Raw genomic sequence first — 15,954 nt, 5'->3', positions numbered from 1 at the left:
TGCCCCGGCCAATGAAGGCAAGCATGCCGTATGCCTTCTTGACTGCCTTCTCCACCTGTGTTGCCCCTTTCAGTGACCTGTGGACTTGTACTCCTAGATATCTCTGACTTTCAATACTCTTGAGGGCTCTACCATTCACTGTATATTCCCTACCTGCATTAGACCTTCCAAAATGCATTACCTCACATTTGTCCGGATTAAACTCCATCTGCCATCTCTCCGCCCAAGTCTCCAAACAATCTAAATCCTGCTGTATCCTCTGACAGTCCTCATCGCTATCCGCAATTCCACCAATCTTTGTGTCGTCTGCAAACTTACTAATCAGACCAGTTACATTTTCCTCCAAATTTCCTCCAGGAACAACATTGGCTATTCTCCAGTCCTCCGGGACATCACCTGAAGACAGTGAGGATCCAAAGATTTCTGTCAAGGCCTCAGCAATTTCCTCTCCAGCCTCCTTCAGTATTCTGGGGTAGATCCCATCAGGCTCTGGGGACTTATCCACCATAACATTTTTCAAGATTCCCAACACCTCGTCTTTTTAGATCACAATGTGACCCAGGCTATCTACACCCCCTTCTCCAGACTCAACATCTACCAATTCCTTCTCATAGAATCATAGAATTTACAGTGCAGAAGGAGGCCATTCGGCCCATCGAGTCTGCACCGGCTCTTGGAAAGAGCACCCTACCCAAGGTTAACCCCACCCCCCTATCCCCATAACCCAGTAACCCCACCCAACACTAAGGGCAATTTTGGACACTAAGGGCAATTTATCATGGCCAATCCACCTAACCTCTTTGGTGAATACTGATGCAAAGTATTCATTTAGTACCTTGCCCATTTCCTCTGGCTCCACACATAGATTCCCTTGCCTATCCTCAGTGGGCCAACCCTTTCCCTGGCTACCCTCTTGCTTTTTATGTACGTGTAAAAAGCCTTGGGATTTTCCTTAACCTTATTTGCCAATGACTTTTCGTGACCCCTTCTAGCCCTCCTGACTCCTTGCTTAAGTTCCTTCCTACTTTCCTTATATTCCACACAGGCTTTGTCCGTTCCCAGCCTTTTAGCCCTGACAAATGCCTCCTTTTTCTTTTTGACGAGGCCTCCAATATCTCTCGTTATCCAATGTACCTTAAATGTTCAACCATCTCCTGGGGAAACCAGCCTTTAGTTGTGAACATTAGGAAAGAGACCATCCTTTTAGCCAGACAAATAAATGTGTCAAGCTGAGGGAGCAAAGGATGACAATGTCAGAGAGAGAGAGACCTGGGCCAAGCTTTCCAGGGTCTGCACCCTCCCTGGATTCACTTTTTTCCCTTCAGTTGCTGCTAGTGACCAATTGAAGGTCAGAATGAGAAAAGAAATGGAAATGGGGAGAAAAGAAAGTGTTTTATTCACAGATGTTGGAGACAGGAGTCTGTGTGAAGCTCAATCTCATTCAGGGTTGGGGGAACAACAGCTTTGCTGGGCAGAAACCTCCAAGTCCAGCTTCCGCATTGAGACAATCAGGGAGCTCTGATTGGCGGAGGAGCAGTATCCTTCCGGTCGTTCAACTCTTCCCATTGGTTGCCAGCTGCTTGAAGACAAAGGGAAATGGATGATGGCCACGGATGCAGTCTCGACCTCAAGAAGAGCGGACCACGTGCCCAATGGAATAGCCTTTTTCCGCATGCGCAGCTGACTTCTCCCTTGGACATGCGCAGTCCCGTGCTCCCTGCCAGCACTGCGGATAAAGCGGTTTCTCGAGGGCGTGGGATTGTGGGAGGCCAACCCGCCATTACCCATACTGAGCCCAGTCTCCAAATTTCAGAGACTGGGATGAAAAGTGAGGAGGAGGGATGAAAAGTGAGGAGGAGGGATAGCAGTAACCCCGCGCTAACGCAAAGTAATTGTGGACAGTCATTGGTTGTGATGCCTTCCTTAGGAAAAGTTATTTTAAAAAATTAAAATAGCCAATTAATTTATTTTCCAATTAAAAAAATAAATTTAGAGTACCCAATTCTTTTCTTTCCAATGCTGGGACAATTTAGCATGGTCAATTCACCAACCCTGCACATCCTTTTGGGTAGTGGGGTGAGACCCACACAGATACAGGGAAAATAGCAGAGGGCAGTAGAGCAGAGCTGCTGATTGGCTGTTGCGGAGAAATCTGCATACGTGCATTGGGGTCACCTTAACTTAAAGGTGTACCTGAGTAAGAGACCCTAGGTGTTCAAGTGAAGGCAAGCATCCTGCAGAGGGCAGTAGAGCGGAGCTGCTGATTGGCTGTTGCGGGGAAATTTGCATACGTGCATTGTGGTCACCCTAACTTGAAGATGGTTTGTGGAGGACCTGTTGTCAAGTGTCACTCAAGTGACTGCTGGGTAAGTAGTAAAGATTTAAATTGTTTGCGCAGGCCAATAACAGCTGATTGCTGGTGGTGAGAAGGGCCCTCCCTGTCAGATTCTTCATGCACACCCGAAGGCTCTGCGTCAATGCACGCTGCCCTCGGAGTGGCTGTGGGGGAAATGAGACGGTCACACACCTCCTTGTGGAATGTGCCTTTGCAAAGATGGTCTGGAGAGAGATGCAGTGGTATTTGTCAAGGTTTATCCCGAACAGATCTATGACACAGGACTCTGTGCTCTACGGACTGTTTCCAGGGACACACACTGAGACAAATATCAACTGCTGCTGGAAGGTCATCAACTCGGTGAAAGACGCGCTTTGGTCTGCCCGAAACTTGCTGATCTTCCAGTGCAAAGAATTGTCCTTGACCGAGTGTTGCAGACTGGCACATTCCAAGGTCCAGGACTACGTGCTGAGGGACGCACTCAAGCTTGGGGCAGATGCCGCCAAGGCGCAATGGGGAAAGACCACTGTGTAAGGTCTTTCCAGCAAATGTACACCGAGGGGCGGGTAACAGTGTAAACCCCCCTCGGTCTGGGCCACCAACACTCCAATGTATAAAACAAACATGACAATGTAAATATTTAAGAAGGAATTGTAATGTAAACAGTGATATGTGTATAATATTATCAAAATTGAATCGAATGGAAGAAAGTCAAGGCAATGTGTAACTCTGATGGAAATGTACAGTCAAGACAATTCGAAATGCTCTGCAATGCTTATGATAAATTTTATGAATAAAGTATATTTTTTGAATTAAAAAAAATAAATAAATAAATAACAGCTGATTGCTGTTTTCCTCTGGGAAAAGTGGTTGCTGGTTAAGTGTTTTATTTTTGCCTGTATTTAAGTTGGGCAGTTTCTAAACCCTAGACACTACACTTGTAGTGTCCCCCACCCTTCCACCTCCTTTAACCTAAGGGGTAGAGTGAATAACAGGTAAGCTCTTTCTTTCTTTTTTTTAATCTAGAGGGGATGGCAGGGAAGGCATTTCAATGTTCCTCCTGCAGAATGTTTGAGGTGAGGGACGCCGTCAGTGTCCCCACTGATTTAATCTGTGGGAAGTGAACCCAGCTACTCAGAAACCGTGTTAGGGAGCTGGAGCTGGATGAACTTCGGATCATTCGGGAGGCAGAGGGTGGTCATAGGTAGAAGTTTCAGGGATGTAGTTACTCCGAAGAATAAAGATAGAGGGGCTGGGAGGAAGCAGTCAGTACAGGGATCCCCTGTGGTCGTTCCCCTTAGTAACAAGTATACCGCTTTGGATACTGTTTGAGGGGGGGGGGGACTTACCAGGGGTCCGCCATGGGGTACAGGTCTCTGGCACAGAGTCTGTCCCTGTTGCTCAGAAGGGAAAGGGGAGAGGAGTAGAGCATTAGTCATTGGTGACTCCATAGTTAGGGGGATATATAGGAGATTCTGTGGGAACGAGAGAGATCCAAGTGCCAAGGTCCGTGATGTCTCTGATCATGTTTTCAGGATCCTTAAGGGGGAGCTGCCCCAAGTTGTGGTCCACATAGGTACCAACGACATAGGTAGGGATAGGGATGTAAGGCAGGAATTCAGGGAGCTAGGGTGGAAACTTAGATCTAGGACAAACAGAGTTATTATCTCTGGGTTGTTACCCATGGCATGTGCTAGCGAGATGAGGAATAGGGAGAGAGAGGAGTTGAACACGTGGCTACAAGGATGGCATAGGAGGGAGGGTTTCAGATTCCTGGATAATTGGGGCTCATTCTGGGGTAGGTGGGACCTCTACAAATGGGATGATCTACACCTGGACCAGAGGGGTACCAATATCCTGGGGGGGGAAATTTGGTAATGCTCTTCGGGAGGGTTTAAACTAGTTCAGCAGGGGATTGGGAACCTGAATTGTAGCTCCAGTATACAGGAGGTTGAGAGAAGTGAGGTCATGGGACTGCGATGTTGTGGCCATTTCGGAGACATGGATAGAGCAGGGACAGGAATGATTGTTGCAGGTGCCGGGGTTTAGATATTTCAGTAAGCTCAGGGAAGGTGGTAAAAGAGGGGGAGGGGTGGCATTGTTAGTCAAGGACAGTATTAAGGTGGCAGAAAGGACGTTTGATGAGGACTCGTCTACTGAGGTAGTATGGGCTGAGGTTAGAAACAGGAAAGGAGAGGTCACCTTGTTAAGGATGTTCTATAGGCCTCTGAAAAGTTCCAGAGATGTAGAGGAAAGGATTGCAAAGATGATTCTAGATAGGAGCAAAAGCAACAGGGTAGTTGTTATGGGGGACTTTAACTTTTCAAATATTGACTGGAAACACTATAGTTTGAGTACTTTAGATGGGTCTGTTTTTGTCCAATGTATGCAGGAGGGTTTCCTGGCACAGTATGTAGATAGGCCAGCGAGAGGAGAGGCCATATTGGATTTGGAACTGGGTAATGAACCAGGACAGGTGTTAGATTTGGAGGTAGGTGAGCACTTTGGTGATAGTGACCACAATTCGATTATGTTTACTTTAGTGATGGAAAGGGATAAGTATATACCGCAGGGCAAGAGTTGTATCTGGGGGAAAGGCAATTATGATGCGATGAGGCAAGACATAGGATTCATCGGATGGAGAGGAAAATTGCAGGGGATGGGCACAATGGAAATGTGGAGCTTGTTCAAGGAACAGCTACTGCATGTCCTTGATAAGTATGTACCTGTCAGGCAGGGAGGAAGTGGTCGAGCGAGGGAACCGTGGTTTACTAAAGCAGTCGAAACACTTGTCAAGAGGAAGAAGAGGCTTATGAAAAGATGAGACGTGAAGGTTCAGTTAGGGTGCTCGAGAGTTACAAATTAGCTAGGAAGGACCTAAAGAGAGAGCTGAGAAGAGTCAGGAGGGGACATGAGAAGTCTTTGGCAGGTAGGATCAAGGACAACCCTAAAGCTTTCTATAGATATGTGAGGAATAAAAGAATGACTAGGGTAAGAGTAGGGCCAGTCAAGGACAGTAGTGGGAAGTTGTGCGTGGAGTCCGAGGAGATAGAAGAGGTGCTAAATGAATATTTTTCATCAGTATTCACACAGGAAAAAGACAATGTTATCGAGGAGAATACTGAGATTCAGGCTACTAGACTAGAAGGGCTTGAGGTTCATAAGGAAGAGGTGTTAGCAATTATGGAAAGTGTGAAAATAGATAAGTCCCCTGGGCCGGATGGGATTTATCCTAGAATGTTCTGGGATGCTAAGGAGAAGATTGCTGAGCCTTTGGCTTTAAGTCATCTTTGTCTACAGGAATAGTGCCAGAAGACTGGAGGATAGCAAATGTTGTCCCTTGTTCAAGAAGGGGAGTAGAGAGAACCCCGGTGACTATAGACCAGTGAGCCTTACTTCTGTTGTGGGCAAAGTCTTGGGAAGGTTTATAAGAGATAGGATGTATAATCATCTGGAAAGGAATATTTTGATGAGAGATAGGCAACACGGGTTTGTGAAGGGTAGGTCGTGCATCACAAACCTTATTGAGTTCTTTGAGAAGGTGACCAAACAGGTGGATGAGGGTAAAGCAGTTGATGGGGTGTATATGGATTTCAGTAAAGCGTTGGATAAGGTTCCCCAAGGTAGGCTACTGCAAAAAATACAGAGGCATGGGATTCAGGGTGATTTAGCAGTTTGGATCAGAAATTGGCTCGCTGGAAGAAGACAAAGGGTGGTGTTGATGGGAAATGTTCAGCCTGGAGTCCAGTTACTAGTGGATCTGTTTTGGGGCCACTGCTGTTTGTCATTTTTATAAATGACCTTGACGAGGGCGTAGGACGATGGGTGAGTAAATTTGCAGATGACATTAAAGTCGGTGGAGTTGTGGACAGTGCGGAAGTTTGTTACAAGTTACAGAGGGACATAGATAAGCTGCAGCGCTGGGCTGAGAGGTGGCAAATGGAGTCCAATACAGAAAAGTGTGAGGTGATTCATTTTGGAAGGAATAACAGGGCAGCACGGTAGCATTGTGGATAGCACAATTGCTTCACAGCTCCAGGGTCCCAGGTTCGATTCCGGCTTGGGTCACTGTCTGTGCGGAGTCTGCACATCCTCCCCCTGTGTGCGTGGGTTTCTTCCGGGTGCTCCAGTTTCCTCCCACAGTCCAAAGATGTGCAGGTTAGGTAGATTGGCCATGATAAATTGCCATTAGTGTCCAAAATTGCCCTTAGTGTTGGGTGGGGTTACTGGGTTATGGGGATAGGGTGGAGGTGTTGACCTTGGGTAGGGTGCTCTTTCCAAGAGCCGGTGCAGACTCGATGGGCCGAATGGCCACCTTCGGCACTGTAAATTCTATGAATTCTATGAACAGAAAGACAGAGTACTGTGTAATGGTAAGATTCTTGGTAGTGTGGATGAGCAGAGAGATCTTGGTGTCCATGTACATAGATCCCTGAACGTTGCCACCCAAGTTGAGAGGGTTGTTAAGAAGGTGTACGGTGTGTTAGCTTTTATTGGTAAAGGGATTGAGTTTGGGAGCCACGAGGTCATGTTGCAGCTGTACAAATCTCTGGTGCGGCCGCATTTGGAGTATTGCTGCAATTCTGGTCGCCGCATTATAGGAAGGATGTGGAAGCATTGGAAAGGGTGCAGGGGAGATTTACCAGAATGTTTCCTGGTATGGAGGGAAGATCTTATGAGGGAAGACTGAGGGACTTGAGGCTGTTTTCGTTAGAGAGAAGAAGGTTAAGAGGTGACTTAATTGAGGCTTACAAGATGCTCAGAGGATTAAATTGGGTGGATAGTGAGAGCCTTTTTCCTCGGATGGTGATGTCTAGCACGAGGGGACATAGCTTTAAATTGAGGGGAGATAGATATAGGACAGATGTCAGAGGTAGGTTCTTTACTCAGAGAGTAGTAAGGGCGTGTAATGCCCTGCCTGCAACAGTAATGGACTCGCCAACACTAAGGGCATTCAAATGGTCATTGGATAAACATATGGATGATAAGGGAATAGTGTAGATGGGCTTTAGAGTGGTTTCACAGGTCGGCGCAACATCGAGGGCCGAAGGGCCTGTACTGCGCTGTAATGTTCTATGTTCTATGTTCTCATATGCAAACTCCACACGGACTGTGACCCAGGGCCGGGATCGACCCTGGGTCCTCAGCGCCATGAGGCAGCAGTGCTGACCACTGTGCTGCTACATTTATTTTCCAATTAAGGGTCAATTTAGCATAGCCAATCCACTTGCTCTGCACATCTTTGGGTTGTAGGGATGAGACACGAGCAGACACGGGGGAATGTGCAAACTTCTCTTGGCGCCATGAGGTAGCAGTGCTAAGTACTGCACCACCATGCCTTCCCTCCCCTTAGCAAAACAGTTTGTTAACTTAAGGTGTAAAGATTTCGACACCTGGGTGACATATTGGGGAGGACAATAGGTGAGAGTGAAACTGAACCCAAGAGCCAGCACCTTCAGGGGAGGAGAATTGGGGAAAAGCAGGAGGAGGATAGTGGGATGAATTACAGTTAAAATAAATAGGGAGGAGGGAGTGCGTGGGGGGACAGAGCTTTATAGTTTGAGAGGGAGAAGGATGTTTCATGGCAAGTAGAATTTTGTATTCTGAATTTCTGTCATGTATTTTTGCTGCAGTTGTGTTGGCATCAGAGATAAAAATCTGTATTCCACCAACATTTTTTGTATTGATGATTACAGGATAGATGTTGACCAGGACGTCAGGAATAACTCCCCTGCTCTTCTTTGAAACAGTGACCTGGAATCTTAAACATCCATCAAAGCTCGGTGTCATGCCTCATCTGAAATTCTACATTGCAGTTCACCTTCAGGACTGTAGTAAATAGTCATCCTTGGTTTTTATGCTCAAATCCTTGAGTAAGATATAAATACTGGGACCTGTGATTCAGAGGCGAGAGTGCTTTGAACTGAATGCAACTGACAGTAATGACCATTTTTGTAGCATTTTAGAAGGGGAGCTTTTACAGACTGGAAACTAAATCAAATGTCACGGCAGGGTCTGATTGATGCGCTCGATTTCTCAGGTCATGAATATCATCAGTCTTTTTATCTTGGAGAAGTGATTTTTTGTTCTGTCAGTTTGAAACATGTTAAATGGGAGTGTGAATGGTAAAGCAGTGAAATACACACAGGGAAGTGAGAGTGCTCCAGAGCACTGACTGTGGAAAGAGCTTCAACCAGTTACACAGCCTGAAATAACATTGGACCATTCAGGTTTTGGAGAGACCATAGACGCGTGGTAATGTAGGAATTGTGGGAATGAATTCAAATCCCATTCGCACTGGAAACCCATCAACATTGTCACACCAGTGAGAGCTGTTTCCCTTTCCACTGACCTGCTGTTACGTTAGCGTGTTTACACCAGGGGGAGGCTGGTCACCTGCTCCATGTGTGGGAAGGGATTTCCAGATTCTGCCAACCACCAGTGAGTTCACAATGAGGAGGGGACATTCGCCTGCTCCCTGTGTGAGAAGAGATTCATTCAGTTATCCCGCCTGCTGTCACAACAACCCAGTCACACAGTGGAGAGGCCGTTCACCTGTATCCAGTTTGGAAAGGGATTCCCTGGGTCATCCACCCTGCTGAGACTCCAGCGAGTTTACCGGTGAGAACAGAGATTGCACTTTGCTGTTATTGCTGCTAATTACAGTCAGGACTGAAACGTGTTCATTCTGACATTATCTCAGTTGGTCTACATCGGTGTTTAGGCTCCACATGAGCTTCCTTCAATTCTACTTCAACTCCCCTGTATCAGGAGAATGTTCTATCTCTTCCCCCTTCATGTGTTCATCTAGGTTCCCCTTAAATATATCTGTCTCTCACCTCAACCACTTCATGTGGTGGCATGGTCCACATTCTAATCTCCCTGAAAAAAAGAACGGTTCCTCCTGAATTTATCAGTGATCATCTTTTCTTTGTTTCCACAATTTCTGGCCTCCCCCACAAGTGGGAACTCTTCATCTCAACATCAACCCTATAAAACCCCTTTATAATCTTAAAGTCTCTATCAGGTCAACCATCAGCCTTCTCTTTCCCAGAGAAAATACCCCCCAGTCTGTTCAGTCTATTCTGTAACTAAAAACTCTCCATTCTTGTACCATCCTTGGGAATCTTTCTTGCACCTTGTCCTGGTTCTCTCTATCATTTTTATAATTATGGAGACCCAGAACTGCTCACAGTATTCTAAGTGTAGTCTAACCAAGATCTAACAAGCTGAACATGACTTCTCTGTATTTCAATGTTCTTCCTCAGCAAATGTGTCCCATGTACGGGCCTCATAATTCAGGAAGGATGTCAAGGCTTTGGAAAGACTGCAGGGATTTAGTACCGTGACAGGAATGAGGAACTTCAGTTCTGTGAAGAGGCCGAGGTTGTTCTCCTTAGAGCAGTGAAGGCCAAGAGGAAATCGGATAGAGTCACTCAATTCATCGGAACCTGAATATAATCAGCCTTTGAATCTAGAAGGAAAAATGTGTCTCTGCTCTGTCTGCTTCAAAAACTTTTAAATATTGGTGTTACTGGAAAGTGTTACAATGCATTGACTTAGGAAAGACCAGCCCAGTGTGTGTATGGACAAGGCTTCAACTCATTGTTGAACCTGGAAAGTTCTTAGCACCCTGCAACATGGGGAAAGTATGGAGCGTCTGCAGTAGTATGGAACCTTTGGGAACAGATTCAGATTTGCATTTGTGCTGGAAGCTCATCGATGCAGTCACACTGGTGAGATCGGTCACCTGCTCAGAGTGTGGGAAGAGATTCACTCTGTCCTCCAGCTCACTGAAATACCATGTCACTCACACCAATAACAGACAGTTTAAATGCTCTGAGTGTGTGAGTGCCTTTAAAAGCTCTGTGGAACTGATGGCCCACCACTCACACTGAGGAGAAACCGTTCAGCTGCTGTCACTGCACAAAGAGATTTAAAACATCATCCCACCAGCTGAGACACCAGTGAGTTCACACCGGGGAAAGACCGTTCATCTGCTCCAAGTGTGGTAAGAAATTCAATAATTCACCCAGCTGGCTAAAACACAAGTGCAGTAACATCAATTAGAAAGGTTTTAGATAGGTTGTGAGGGGTGGTCAGGTGGGGGAAGGGGTGGGGGAGCAGGATGGTCAGGTAGGGGGGGTGGTGGTGGCGTTTTTTTTTGACATGTCAGGATTGGCAGCTGGGAGCAGTCATGAGCAGAGAGGGGGGGCCATCTTGGATGGACCCAGTTCAGGGCGGAATTAAGTGAGGCAGAACTGATAGGGGCTGATGGCGGACGGTAGAGGGGAATAGAGGTAAGGACCATGACATGAAATGTCCGGGGGCTAAATGGGCCGGTCAAGAGGACCCGGGTTTTTGCACACCTGAGGGGTATGAAAGCGGAGGTGATTTTTCTACAGGAGACGCATCTCCAGGTGAAGGATCAGGTTAGGCTGAGGGAGGGATGGGTGGGGCAAGTGTTCCACTCGGGGTTTGATTCAGAGTCAAGGAGAGGTAGCCATCCTGCTGAACAAGAGAGCAGGGTGCGTGGGGGCCAGGGAGGTGCAGGACCCAGGAGGAAGGTGTGTGATAGTGAGTGGGGTGCTAGAGGGGACGCCTGTGGTGCTAGTCAATGTATATGTGCCTAATTGGGAAGTTGGTGGGTTTATAAGGGGGTCTTGGGAGCGATTGTGGAGATAGATACACAGCAACTGATTATGGGCAGAGACTTTAATTGTGAAATGAAGCTGAAGGTGGACAGGTCGAGGCACAAGTCGATGGGAAGGTCGAGGATGACAAAGAAGTTGGGAGAGTTTATGGAGCATATGGAAATAGTTGTCCAGTGAAGGTTCAGGAACCCGGGATGGAGGGAGTACTCCTTCTTCTCGCATGTGTATAATGTGTATTGAAGTATTGATTTCTTTGTGGTGAGTCGGGTGGTGTTGGTGGGGGTAGTGGGAGTGGCCTATGCGTGAATCATTATCTCAGATCATGCGCTGCACTGGCTGGATGTGAGGCTTCATTCGGGACAGGTGCAGAGGCCGGGATGGAGGCTGGACTCAGGCATATTGGCGGATTAGGGGTTTTGTTAAAAGGTGAGGAGGGTGACTGGGGATTATGTGGAGCTTAATCAGAATGGGGAGGTGTCGGCACCCACGTTCTGGGAAAGGTTGAAGGCGGTGGTTCAAGGTGAAATTATCTTGTTTAAGGCTCACAGGGGTAGGAGGAGGAGGGAGGAGCACGGACGGCTGCTGGACCAGATAGTCGAGGTGGGTAGGAGATACCCGGGGAGGGGGGGTGGGCACTAAGGAGTTGCTGGTGGAGAGGAAGAGGCTGCAGGGGCAGTTTGATAGGTTGACGACGAGAAAAGCAGTAAGGCAGCTACGGAGGGCAAGTGGGGTGCAGTATGAGTACAGAGAGAAGGGGAGGGGCCTTCTGGTTTCGGGGGTTTTCTAAGAAGTCGCTCATCAGGTGGCTCTCCTCCCGCGAACCTGAAAAATAGACTCTTTTTCCTTGAAAAACGCCTGCAAATGATACAAATCAGCCCCACACCATTACAGAATGAAGGAAGAAGGAAAGATGCTGAACAACAGCCAGTCCAGAGGCTGAGTGGAGACCAGGAGTGGGAAAAGCCAGGACAAACAACTATCAGCTGAGCCGACCAGCGCACGAGGCGGTGAACCTCGGAACCCGCCAGAGTGAGAGGAACCGACAGGCCGCACGAAAAGCCCACTCTCACCAGGGGATGGATGGAGGATATTCCTCTCAAGTGAGTTGAGGGAACACCGAGAAGAGATGAAATCGGACATACAAACTGCGGCGAAGCTTGTGTCCGAAGCTCTAGTGAACATGCAGGTGGCCCTGGACAAAGCCGAAATGCGACAGGAGGCCCAGGAGGCAACGATTAAAGATCTGGAAAGAGCCACAACGGACCAGAGCGACCGGATCATCGTCCTGGAAAAGGAGGTGGCAAGGCTGGTCGCGACACAAGGCAACCTGAGAGGAAAGGTTGAGGATCAGGTGAACCGGACGAGGCGGCAGAACCTACGAATCGTGAGCCTACCGGAGAGGAGCGAAGGTCAGAACCCCACAGACTATGTGGCCCAAATGCTGGGTAACCTGCTGGGAAGGGACAGCTTCCCCAAACCACCAGAAATTGCCAGAGTGCACCGGTCGCTCCCATCAAAGCCCAAACCGGATAACAGCCGAGGGCGATAATCGGCAAGATGCACCGGTACCAGGACCGGGAAAGAATCCTGTGCTGGGCCAGGCAGTCCACAAACTGCAGCCGGGAAGGTCACAAGATCCGGATCTACCAGGACATTGGGGCTGACCTGGCCAAGCATTGGGCCGAATTTAACACAGTGAAGGCCGCGCTGTACAGAAACGGCGTAGGATTCGGAATGCTGGACCCAGCCAAGCTCTGGGTCATGTATCAAGGCAGGGAACACTTTCTCACGCTCCCTGCAGACGCATGTTCGTCGCAGAGAACAGACTGGAGAAATGGCAGCAGGGGCAGCGATGAAGAGCCCGCAGAATGAGACTTTGATAAAGCAATGTTTTAACAAAAAAAAGCTCTCTCCCTTTTACAGTCTGCACAGCCAACAGGAGACCATTGCCACAGAGACCGCTTCACACTGGTGAACACTGCCCCGTTTTGGAGACGAGAGCAGCAAGAGAGGGAAGGATGATCTAAGTATAGCTAAGCACAGGGAAATGGCGGACAGGAAGCCCAGAAATCGGGCAATGGGAGGAAGTGAAACAACTCCCAGGAGGGGGCACCACACTAGTGAGGTAGCTAGCACCGGGATTCATGCAGGAGAGAGAGGCTGCGGAGGGGGAAGCCACCTGGCCCCAGGGTGGGGTCGGGCAGATAACGGGCACGGAGGGATAATCAGGGGAGAAAACAGCAGGGAGGGGGAGGTTTAGTTACGGAATAGAGGTGGGTGTGTGCGGGTGAGAAGACCGGGGGGGGGGGGTGGAGGGAAGAAGACCGGAAGGGAGAAATAGGTGTAGAAAGATGGAAGGCATTAGACCGGCTACAATAGGCCACATGTGGCGACTTGGAACAAAATGGCTCTGCAAGCAACCACTTTGGAGGGTCCCTGAACAAAGGGAAACCTTGGAGAGCAGGGGCTCACCCACATGGTGTACACACAGTTGGCGGCCATGTTGGATGTCCTCTGGAAAAGGGAAACCCCGGAGCGCAGGGGCCCGACCACCAGGTAAGTATGTTTGATCCCACAGGAACGGGGGGACAAAATAGTCACCTGGAACGATGGGGGACTTAACGGCCCAGTAAAAAGATCCAGAGTCTCCATCCACCTGAAAAGCATGAAAGCCGACGTAGTCTTCCTCCGAGAGACACATCTGAGGGAGAAGGACCGGCTGCGGTTAAGGAAGGGCTGGGTGGGACAGACCTACCATTCCTGCTATGGGACGAGGATCAGGGTCATTTTGCGAAATAAGAGGACAATGTTCACGGTGACAAGGGTCAGCCTGGCCCTTGGCAGTGCCACTTGGGTGCTGGCCTGGCACTGCCAGGCTGGCATTTTTTGCATGTGCATGTGATCGGGCAGGGGGTGCCCAGCGTGTGTCTTGAGAGGGGTTCGGGTGGCTGGCGACCCTTCCATAGTGCGATCGGGCTGGAGGGGGTGGGGTCGGGAGGTCAGGGCTCGTTTCTGGACCCTTGGAGATTGAGACATCATTTAAAAATGGCCTCACCATCTCTCGCTAAACTGGGGAGTTCCGGCCAGCGAAGCTCCTCACAGTAGAAAACGGGCTAAGTGCAGCCTTGGCTGTGCGTCCCCATTCCGGTCCTCTATACAATGCGTGTCACGTTGAATAGCCATGTGTTTCTCAGCGCTGAGAGTGGCATGAAACATGCAGCTAAACGTGCTCGCTCGGGGACTTTGTTTCCTCTTCGGAAAATCGCGCCCACGATGTTAACTTGTTATCTGGTTGTTCTATTGCAAAATGTTGTTGTATTGTTGCTGGCAATAGCTCTTGTTCTGCTCTGTACCCATTTCCCACCAATTTTACTGTTACTCTGTTGTGGTTATGCTTAAAAAATGTTTTTTAAAAATATAATAATAAACAGATTTAAAACAATCTGTCCAATTTATCCGTAAAAAACATTCAATGACCCTCCCCGCCTCCACTGGTCACTATGGATGAGAATTCCAGAGACTAACGACCTTCTGAGGGCAGAGATGACTAGGAATATATAACATAGCTACAGAACAATATTACAAGACAAGAAATGATAATAAACCAAAGAGAAAATGCTGGAAAATCTCAACAGGTCTGGCAGCATCTGTAGGGAGTGAAAAGAGCTAACGTTGAGTCCAGATGACCCTTTGTCAAAGCTAAAAGACAGAGAAAGTGGGAAATATTTATATTGTGGAGTGAGAATGAAAGAGGAGTCATAGCCACAGAAACCAAGGGAAACGGGGTGCTAATAGCCACAGAATGCAAGGGGAGTGCTAATGGCAGTCCCCAGAGAGAACAAAAGGTGTGAAAGGCCAAACTGCAGAGAAATTAACATCAGAGGGTAAACTGTGAAGTTGTAGATGTGGGGGGAGGGGAAGGGGGAAGCAAAGGGGAGAAAGGGTAAGGAAACGTGGAGAAGATGGGGGGTAAATATATATAAAGAAAGGCAAGAGAGAAATAAATGGTAAAAGACAGTTAAAATGAAATGGGATGAAAACAAATGGGTCGAGGTGGGGTGGAGCTGATCATCTGAAGTTGTTGAATTCGATGTTGAGACCGGAAGGAATTAGCGTGCCTAACCGGAAGATGAGATGTTGTTCCTCCAGTTTGCATTGAGCTTCACTGCAACACTGCAGAAGACAAGGATAGACATGCGGGTATGGAAGCAGGGTCTTGTGTTAGGCAAGCGTAGCTAGGACCCATGCGGGTACCCATTGTTACACATTTCATTTGGAGAAAATGGGATGATAATAAATGTACTTTATTGCAGAACCATCAATAATATATCTGCTCTGTGCCATATAACACTGGACATTTCTCGTCTGATATTAATTTACTGCCCCCTTAACTGTCAGCCATCTCCTGGGGGAAAAGAACCCTTCAATTGTGAACATTAGGGAAGAGACAATCCTTTTAGCCAGACAAATAAATGTGTCAAGCTGAGGGAGCAAAGGATGTGAATGTCTTTGAGAGAGAGAGAGACCTGGACTAAGCTTTGCAGAGTCTGCACCCTCCCTGGATTCACTTCCTTTCCCTTCAGGTGCTGCAAGTGACCAATTGAAGGCGAGAATGCGAAAAGAAATGGAAAGGGGGAGAAAAGAAAGTGTTTTACTGACAGATGTTGGAGACCGGAGGAAGTTTCAGTCTGTGTGAAGCTCAATCATTCACACAAAGCCCGCGCGCTGATTGGCTGGAGGACGAGAGTCCTTCCGGTCCCACAACTCTTTCCAATGATCAAAACCTCAGAAGGTCAGGAGGCGGGCTCTCCCCTGCACCTACGCAACTTCCCCTCTTCCTTGGGACATGCGCAGTCCCGGGCCAGGGGGAGCTCACCGAGTTGCTTCTCGATCTGGCTGCATCCATCAGCCGGTTTTTTGGAAACCTTTGTCTCGAGGAGGTACAGGGGGGAAACTGGTGGGGGT

General features: G+C 48.2%; 1 long non-coding RNA gene across 1 annotated transcript in view; it reads right to left on the bottom strand.

Moving 5' to 3' along the window:
• LOC140420663 (uncharacterized) overlaps window positions 1-8,841 on the bottom strand; it is a 29,485-nt gene extending 20,644 nt beyond the window's left edge. Inside the window, exon 1 of the long non-coding RNA XR_011946503.1 lies at window positions 8,688-8,841. This is a non-coding gene — a long non-coding RNA (uncharacterized lncRNA). The remainder of the gene's footprint in view (window positions 1-8,687) is intronic.
• Between the last annotated feature and the right edge of the window lie 7,113 nt (window positions 8,842-15,954).

This window comes from Scyliorhinus torazame, chromosome 5 (assembly GCF_047496885.1).
Source record: "Scyliorhinus torazame isolate Kashiwa2021f chromosome 5, sScyTor2.1, whole genome shotgun sequence".
Taxonomy (NCBI): domain Eukaryota; kingdom Metazoa; phylum Chordata; class Chondrichthyes; order Carcharhiniformes; family Scyliorhinidae; genus Scyliorhinus; species Scyliorhinus torazame.
This window is presented reverse-complemented; position numbering and strand designations above follow the sequence as displayed.